Below are 9,269 nucleotides of genomic sequence, written 5' to 3' on the forward strand. Positions count from 1 at the left end.
GGGGAGATGGAGCAGGGACCCCCTACCACCTCGTAGGGTGGGGGGGTCGGGGCTACGACATATTTTTTATTTTAAACATGTACAAGTTACAGCGAGCAGGGTGGGCCGTACCACTACCATTTCTAAACATACTTATTAACTGAGAACCAATGTCAATAATATCAACAATCTGTCAATTGCATAGTAATCATGTATTCAAGCTATTCAAAATGGATAGAATCATGATTTATTTTTTAACATAAATGTGGGAAAAAAAACATTTTTTGAAATCTTTTTTTTTTTTTTTTTTTTTCAATAATTTCGCGGACCCCCTGCAGTACCTCCGCGGACCCCCTAGGGGTCGCGGACCCCCTGTTGAAGACCCCTGCAGTAGGGCATTCACCAAATATTCGAATATTCGAATATCAAACTCACTATTCGACATTATTCACCAAAGTCGAATATTCGCTTATTTTATTGTTTTCTCTTTAAAAAATATATACACTGTATTTCTTCATGGTTTATAAAGCTTGGCTAGATATAGTCCAGGTGTTTCGGGCAGTATTTTGATGGAATCGTGCACTTTATGAAAGAAGCATGAAATTTGGCACACAGTTAGAACATGCCATATGGAACATTTTTGACTATAGGGGCATTGCAGATTTGTCTTGGGAAACTTGTGGGAGCCAATTAAAGTTGGGCTCTCATAGACTTTACTATAGAGTAAAATAATACAAACAATAAATATGCTTTAAGTAGCATGTCAGGGGTCAAACTAGGGGTTTTTCAGGATTCTGAATCCAATGCAAACATTTGTTTTGCAGGAAAAACATTCCTTGGGCTAAAAACGGACCCCATATATGGGTTTAGTGATGAGTCATTACTTTTCAAAGTTTTGTGGCGGCCGGTTCTCGGAAAGGAATGTTTTTCGTGCAAAACAAATGCTTGCATTGGATTCAGAATCCCGAAAAACACCTAGTTTGACCCCTCACATGCTACTTAAAGCATATTCATTTTTTGTATTATTTTTCTGTATAGTAAAGTCTATGAGAGCAACTTTGATTGGCTCCCACAAGTTTCCCAAGACGAATCTGCGATGCCCCTATAGCCAAAAATGTTCCATATGGCATGTTCTAACTGTGTGCCAAATTTCATGCTTCTTTCATAAAGTGCACGATTTTTGCCTGAAACGCTCTGACTAATAGAAAGTCATAAGAATGAGTTGTCAATGCCCCTGGTGGATGAATTTGTTAATGCTCTATACCAGGGGTTCTCAAACTTTTTTTTCTAAACATATTTGAACTGGGGTCCCCCACCCTGACAAGCACTTGGAATTGTAGGTATTACATTTAATGTGACTCGGTTCCGCAGATAAATATTGTGAAAATAGCAGATCTACATGCTCACAACGCCTCTCACAACGCCTCGCAACGCATGTAGATCTGCTATTTTCACAATGATCGCCTCTTGCTTACTTAATATTTGACAGTTTGTCGAATATTCAACTATTCGAATACTTTGAGGTCGAATAATTCGAATACTAAAAATCACTATTCGTGAATGCCCTACATTGCAGTATTGATACTTTTACTTCAGTAAAACATTTGAGTACTTTCCCCACCACTAGGCTTAACTCTGCCGTGCTGAAGTGTCCTCCATCTTGACAGCAAAGAGGCATTACGTACGAGAAGGCTTAGAACATTTGGTAATGATGCCCATGGCTTGCACTGGCTGCTGACTGGCCTGATTTCACCCTCCTGTTCTTATGTAAGGCAGGGGCTGTCTGTGGAGGAGAGATATGCCTTTCACTTTCCCTTCCTTCACCTCTGTCCCCTCCACCAGCATACTAATGTTTCATCATCATCATCATGCTTTTTCACATTTTTTGTTAATATAATTTGTATAATCCTGCCCGCATCCGTGCATTGCAGGGTACTGTAATCAGCTGTGTGTGTGGGTGTGGTTGTGGGTTGAAAAGTTCAAAGGTAACACAGTCAAGGTAAAAAATATGGAACAGATGGGCTTTTTGATTAAACATGATGGGACTGATCAGCAAACTAGGCTGCCCCAACGACATGATCAACTTTCAGGTAAAAGGTCAGCATCAAGGTCACAAGAACGGAGAGATGTAGAAAAAGAGTGTTACACCCATAGATGTGTTGTTTTTGCTTTTATATTATGTTTAATTACCGTTAAGTTAGGTTAGATCTTTTGCTGTTCTGTTCTACACGTGTTGAGTTCTGATATGTGCTCTGCTATTCTTATGCTAGGCATTTATGTTATGTTTAGGTTACATTATTTTTCCTGTTAGATTAGTCATACTACTTCCCCTTCGATTCTATCTGCTGTGCTATCTGTATGTCTTCATCAACACTGTTAGCAGGAACCGGGTCAGAGAGAAGCAAGCGTACTGATGTGATGTAATGAGGTGTGTCTTCAGATGCTCATTAAGATCGCTGTTCGTTATGTGGCAGGACTGCTGAATCTGATGGGCAGAGGACAGGCTTATAATGCTGTCTTCCACAGCAGCTCACAGCATTACTGCACAAGAAATAGTGTTGAGGCTGACTGGTGGACTTATAAAACCAATAGCACAATAGTGTTAGTTGTATGACAGTGTCCCACACCTAAAATAGGTAATTTAAAAGCTGTGAAGCGTGGGCAGCTTGTGGATTGGCTACATAGGACAGAGTATAGCCTAATATCTTGTAAATATATTAATAATCAGATTGTTTGTTAGAGACATGTGTGCTATTTCTCTTTAGATGTTGTTAGTTGTTACAAGGCATCTTTTAACGGGTGGATTATAAGGACAACTTTGTTTTTCTACAACAAGGGTTCATGTTTTAGATGGTACTTAGAGCAAAGAAAAGATGAGTGTAAAAATTATTTTCATATAGGCCTACTGCTTTCTATTGTTTTACCGATTTTTACTTGAGTCACTGGTCAATGGTTACCAATGACAGCAATAGAAAAATTATTATTAATCATACTTATTTTGATGTTATTCTGCTAAGATGCCTATCTTGGTGTTCAATCTTCTTATTGAGGGACCCCTGCTACATAAAGAATGACCTCAATACAGTGTGGTATGTAGAGGCTGATGGGTAGTTGGATGTGGGTTATTCATTCTACTTTAGACATATGTTCTCACGCACACGCACGCGCGCGCACACGCACACACGCACACACACACACACACACACACACACACACACACACTCACACACCCACACACAGCCTCCAGCAAGGGGTCACCACCAACAACGTGTCCTAATTGCCTTCTACTACCCCAGGAACCAGAGCCAGCCTGGCCCAGGGGGAGGACATCTTGGCTCCAAGTCGGCCTGGGCTACAACTGCCTCCATTATGGTTTTCAAGTCAAGGAGAGAAACCCAGAGTGACGGCTATTACTCAGTGCTCATGCACTTTGGGCCATGGGGGAGAGACAGAAAGAGAGAGAGAGAGAGCAAGGGGAGAGATATAGAACAGGGTGACCCTCTCTCTGCTGTTGACGTTGTCCTTTGACTTTGCTTACATGTAAATGGTTTGCGTTTCCATGAATGGTCAATGTTTCTATAGCACCCTTTATCTAAAGCCCTCAGCTCTTTGACGCGTGTTACATCCACCCACCAATAGGGGAGCAACTATGCAAGGCATCAATCCATCAATGGAGCAGTTAGGGGTTCAGCATCACTCACAAGGACACTTTGACATGAAGCTAGGAGACGCCAGGGATCGAATTGGCAATCTTCTGGTTCCAAGACAGCCACTTTACCTCCTGAGCCACTGTATGCGTGTGTCCCAACAGTCCCATGCATGTAATCCTGTTTCATGTGCCCCCAAGGGATACTACATGCCATTGCCACTATTCAACCAAGGCTCTTTAGAGCAAATACACTAAAGAGCATTCATTGATGTGGAGAGGCGAACAACACAGCTACATCTATTGATGGGTAGCTGGAGAACTTACAGGATCCTCATGTTGTAACAGTACTGTAGTACTGTACAATTTACATGTCAGCTTGTGCGACTGTCTATTTTTGTGCTTTTCATGCCATGCATCATTACACACACATGCGCTGATGTGTGTGTTTCCATGTAGCCTGCCTATGTATCCGTGTGCGCATGTGCACACACACTCACGGGAACACACCCATTAACCGGGCGAAAACAGTGATGATCTGATGCTATGTTTTACACGAAAACAGACCCTCTGATCCGCTGTAATCCCTCTTTCATGAGCTGTCTGTCATCTGGCTGCCTGGCAACCGGGGGTAGTGGGAGGGCTTTGGTTGGCTTGTCCCCTCTTGCTGACTGACCAATGGCAGCCACGAGTGACCATGATCTGGTAATGGTCTTTGTGTGCCGCAAGGTGGGAATGGGAATAGGTACAACTGCGAAGGGAGACAAGGTTTGTGTGTGTGTGTGTGTGTGTGCGTGTGTGTGTGTTCGTGTGTGTGCGTGTGTGTGTGCGTGCGTGCGTGCATGCGTGCGTGCGTGCGTGTGTATACATGTACATGCACACGCATTGGGTTCATGACCACACAAGCAATGCCTCTGTTTTGTTGCCCAGAATATCTACTGTCCACATTTGCCATTTAAATCGCAGAAAGCAGTCATACCGAGCTGAACAGACCTGTCTAGCCTGTGACGATCACTGCAGCAATTACAATGTCCTTGTAGCTCTGATGAGAAAGTTATTTGCATTCGGGAAGCTTCTCACCCTTATCGGATACCTCTCAAGATGTACTCATCTATTCCCTTCCTTGCGGCTTTTTGTCCTCTCACCCTCTCTATTTGAAGACTTGAGAGTACTTTCCTTAACTCCTTCTGTCCTCTCTGCCCCCCCCCCCTCCCCCCCCCCCCCCCCCCCGGAAGACTCCTAATGTGTAGTCTATCCTTCCCTAGTGTCTCCTTGACCCTCTTTTGGGAGAGGTGTTCAATAACACTACAATACCACTTCAACGCCTCCAATAAAATTGTCCCGCTATTTCTCTGCAGCTCTCTCTCTCAATGTCCCGTACTCCTCCGGACTCGTCATGTTTTTATAGCCCTCTCCATCTCTCTTCTCCACCTCCTCTCCACTCAGACCTTGACCCTGCCTGGCCCTGTGCTCTGTCGTGCAGATGATTCGATGAGGAGTCGTCCTTTCCTGGTGGCTTTTTCCTCTATTAACATTCTTCGAGGGGATATCTATCACCTCCAATGAGTCTGCCCATGCTGATTGTAATCTGTGTTGTGTAATGAACCAGGCTGCTCTCTCTCTCATACACACACACACACAAATTCAACCCCAGTTTTTCTCTCTCGCGCTGTAATTAATCAATTAGTGCTAGCATGCAGGTAAGCCAGCTAACAAGAAGCAGGAAGGGTCCTATAAGGCAAGGAGGCATGAAAGCAACATGAGGTCTGGCTTCTTCTCAATCCGGCTCTCATTAGACATGTTTAGTCTGATTGCATAAAACTTGGGTTCCATTATATGTCATGGGACGTCACGTCATGGCTTGAATGATGGAGGGTCAAAGTTATTATAGGGCATGACATGAACCAGAGAGAAGCTGTAGGACAACAGTCAACTGAAGGGTGTGATGATGCATGTATTAGAGCTGGGGATCTGTTGTTTATGGGCCATCAAGTTATTTGGTGATAATCATGTGCAGTAATTTCACTTTTTGCTAGCTTGGCATTTTCTAATGTTCCATCTCATAATGGCCTTTCAGAGGAGCACAGGCAGGCTTAACGCTGGCAGAACTATGCAGGCTCATTAGAAAAATCATGTTTCAAACTATTTATTATCCATACCACTGGGACGGGGGGATAAGGATGAAGCCCATTTCCGCCACTGAGCAAAAATGCCAGAATGAGAATTGTCTGTGTGTGAGGGGTTCTCTCTCTCTCACAATTATGACTTTCAATTACTATTTAATTTAGAGTTATTAAGTCAGAATCGCAAAAGTCCAGACTTTTTGGGCCCATTTTTGGTTTGTTCAGTGGTGTAAATTGGCTTATACAGACAGATGAGGGACACATGAGGGATGGAAAGGGGAAAGGTTATTTTTGTCCACTTTCCAAATTGGCAGTGGAAAGAAGCTAGAAAACATAACAACTGTGTGTGCATGTGTGTGTGTGTGTGTGTGTGTGTGTGTGTGTGTGTGTGTGTGTGTGTGTGTGTGTGTGTGTGTGTGTGCGTGGATGGGGGATATAGAATGAGGGTATAAATGTGTAATTTGTGTAGGCAGCAACCTGGACAGCGGTTAAGGCTGCTCACTGCAGTAAAAAGCTTGAGCGTTAATTTAACTTTGAGAGGGTAGTACAAATCGATGCATTTAATGAATGCCGTAGTAATGCTGTGTCATTTACTGTTTCGGCGGATTGGTGCCAACTGATGATGCATGCATCCTTGAACAGCAGAGGACACAATGAACGGTCCTCCGTCTCCGTCTGAAGGAACAACAGACTCTTTGACCGAGACCCCTGGCGCTCCTAAAGCCCGGGACAACGTACAATCACTGTTTGAGTGTGAGCGATGATGTGCCCGAGTATGTGTGCAACAGCATGTGTACCTCTTTGTCAAGATGAGTCATTTATACTGTATTTTTCCATCTGTCTCTTCTTTGTCTGTTGCTCAATTTATTCTCCGTCATACGAAGGTGGTGTCACTCGCCGAAAAGAGCACATCTACATGCTATTTTAAAACAATTAAGTCAGTGCACAGTAAATCAACCTAAAGTGATAAATCATACCTCTCTCTGTCTTCTTCTCTTTCTCTCCCTCACTGTCTGTCTGTCTATCACTCGCTCTCTTGCTGTCTCTCTCTCCATGTCTAGATCTCCAGGGTTGACTGATGAGTCAGTAAGAGTACTACTGCGTGCAAGGGTTGGGCTTCACCGACAAGCACAGGTGAGCATCGTTTTCTCTCTACATCCTGTTCCCTAATCCCTACCCTGTCATGACTCTATGACGGTGCCACCCTGCCAAACTCCCTGCTGTGGATGTTGGACATGTTGTATGCTATTAATCCTTTGAGTGGTTCTCAAACTTTGAAATTTGAAGGTCTCCCCATAACTTTGACAGTGAACCAAATGGACCCTAACGGGTCCATTTGGTTCCATTTGTACGCTGTCAAAGTTACAGACTTGTAAGTGACTCTTACAGACTTGTAAGAGTAACTTCCACTTTGAGAAACACTGCTTTAAACCCTTTTATAGGTTTAAAAGGTGTCTGAGGTTTCTTTTGACAACTGTGTTATATGCAATGGGGATTCATGGGTGGTGGGGTGATGATACTAGCCCATAAGCCCATGTATCCTATTAAAATTCACAGCGGCGGCACGACCAGGCACTCCAAGAACACAGTTATCAGTGTTCACAGGTGGAAAACTATCAGGGATTTTTGTGTTCTTCATCACTGCACTAGCGACTCCTACTAGTTGTTCAGGTTCAGCAGGTTGGGAAACTGTGGAAGATAACATGAACCTCCATGTGTGTTATGCTTTTCCTGTGAAAGTCCTCATTGTCAGGTGCAAAGAAGCGGCTGCCGGCTGGTGACTTGAGATCGACATGATCACAAGCTTCTTTGGCTTTGCTCAGACACTGTTTCTTAACACTATTTATAAGCGCAATACAACATGACACTGCTACAATGACAATCTGGGTTGATGTCCCGCTATGGATTGCTGCTCCAGTACGTGTTTTGTCCTCACTCGGCTGTCCAGCCACAGTCCAGCTGTGTGGGGAAGCTTTGCACTCCTCTTTATCAGGACTGTAACACTGTTTTACTGAATGACACTTACAGAACGTCCACTTAACACAGTGTGAGCTGTCAGTTGGTATGAGGGTGATTTTTGTTAGCTTCATTGTACTTACGCTTCATTTTGTGCTAGAAAGCAGATCAGTGAAATCAGTGAAAGTCACAAAGAGAGTTACATGGTCATTGTCCTGATATGGTCTATAGCCTACTATAGGTAAAGGATTCCTTGGTGCGTGCTGGGTTACGGGAGCTGGCTGCACACCGAATTAAACTTCTATATTCATCGAACATCATTGGTCAACAATGGCTAGAGAGCAACAGAAAGAGGGGGGGGGGGAGAAAAAAGAGATTTCGTAATCCTGTGTTTTTCTGTCTGGATTAAAATCCCAACTCTGAGTATGGGGGAGGGATGGTTGGGCTGTGGTGAGCGGGTAGGGGTGGGGCAGGGAGGATTACAGCCTAGAGATCATCTCACAACGCAGTCCTGTCACCGTGGGAGAGGCATGATGGACCTAGAGAAAAAGCGTGGAGTCAGTTGTGGAAGGCTTCATACTGTAGATCGGTTATTTTGAGTTGTCTACTGTATATCTTTATAGCTAGCTATAATAAATGTTTGCGACAACAATAAACAAATAGAGATTGACAGATTGAGAACTTGCCGTAAGGGCTCTTATTCCCTACCAAAAGAGGCCAGGATAACCAAATCAGCATCACCATAAATAGCTGCCTAAAAGACGCCTAAGTAGATCACCTACTTTCGGGAAAGATATTTTGGTGTAGGGGGGGAAAAAAGGACCAAACAATTACAGAGCCCTGGGGGACCCCGGGTCAATAAAGTATATATATAAGGTTAAAGGACAACCCATAAGTTACATCTGGGAATGGGCTTATTGTGTCTAAAAATACATGATATTTAGCCACTTGCGCACATGCCCCCAACCACTGAAAACAAAGTAATCACAAATCACTAAATCACTAAAACAATATAAAGGAGTAAATGAAAACATTTTAACACTCATCTTTTCTGTTCTCTAATTGCAATCTAAAATATGAACCCTTGTTGTAAAAAAAAAACAACAAAGTTGTCCTTTAACACATCTGGTGCCAACCCCGAGTTTCCCGAGTTTGTATTGATACCAACGCTGTGCCAACCCCGAGTTTCCTGAGTTTGGGCCGTTTTTGAAAAAAAAAAAAATGTTTTTTTTCAAAAAAAAAATTTGGACCTCCAGAAATGTATTAGGCATGATCGCGATCGCGAAATTGCATGTTTAACCCCCATACCAACCCATTCTTTCAAACATGGCAGCCATGTTTGTTTACATCTGTAGAAAACATAATGGCCCATAAATCATGAATGCCTGAACGGATTTCCAAGCGGATTTTTTTGTTTGAAAGCTGTGAACAGCATCTACACACGTGGTGCATCATCTAGGCATGGGCGTGCACTTTTTACACAATTGCACAATTACATGGAAGTCTATGGTAACCATGGCAACGCGAGACATTGAAGAGAAAAAATCATTGCAACATAAGTATTA

The 9,269-nt window shown here is 43.2% G+C and overlaps 1 protein-coding gene across 1 annotated transcript in view; it reads left to right on the forward strand.

Annotated features, from left to right (window-relative positions):
* Nucleotides 1–9,269, forward strand: part of sem1 (SEM1 26S proteasome subunit) — a 239,031-nt gene that overhangs the window by 88,188 nt on the left and 141,574 nt on the right. The gene's annotated exons all lie outside the window — the stretch shown is intronic.

This window comes from Nannobrachium achirus, assembly GCF_963921795.1.
Source record: "Nannobrachium achirus genome assembly, chromosome: 10".
Taxonomy (NCBI): domain Eukaryota; kingdom Metazoa; phylum Chordata; class Actinopteri; order Myctophiformes; family Myctophidae; genus Nannobrachium; species Nannobrachium achirus.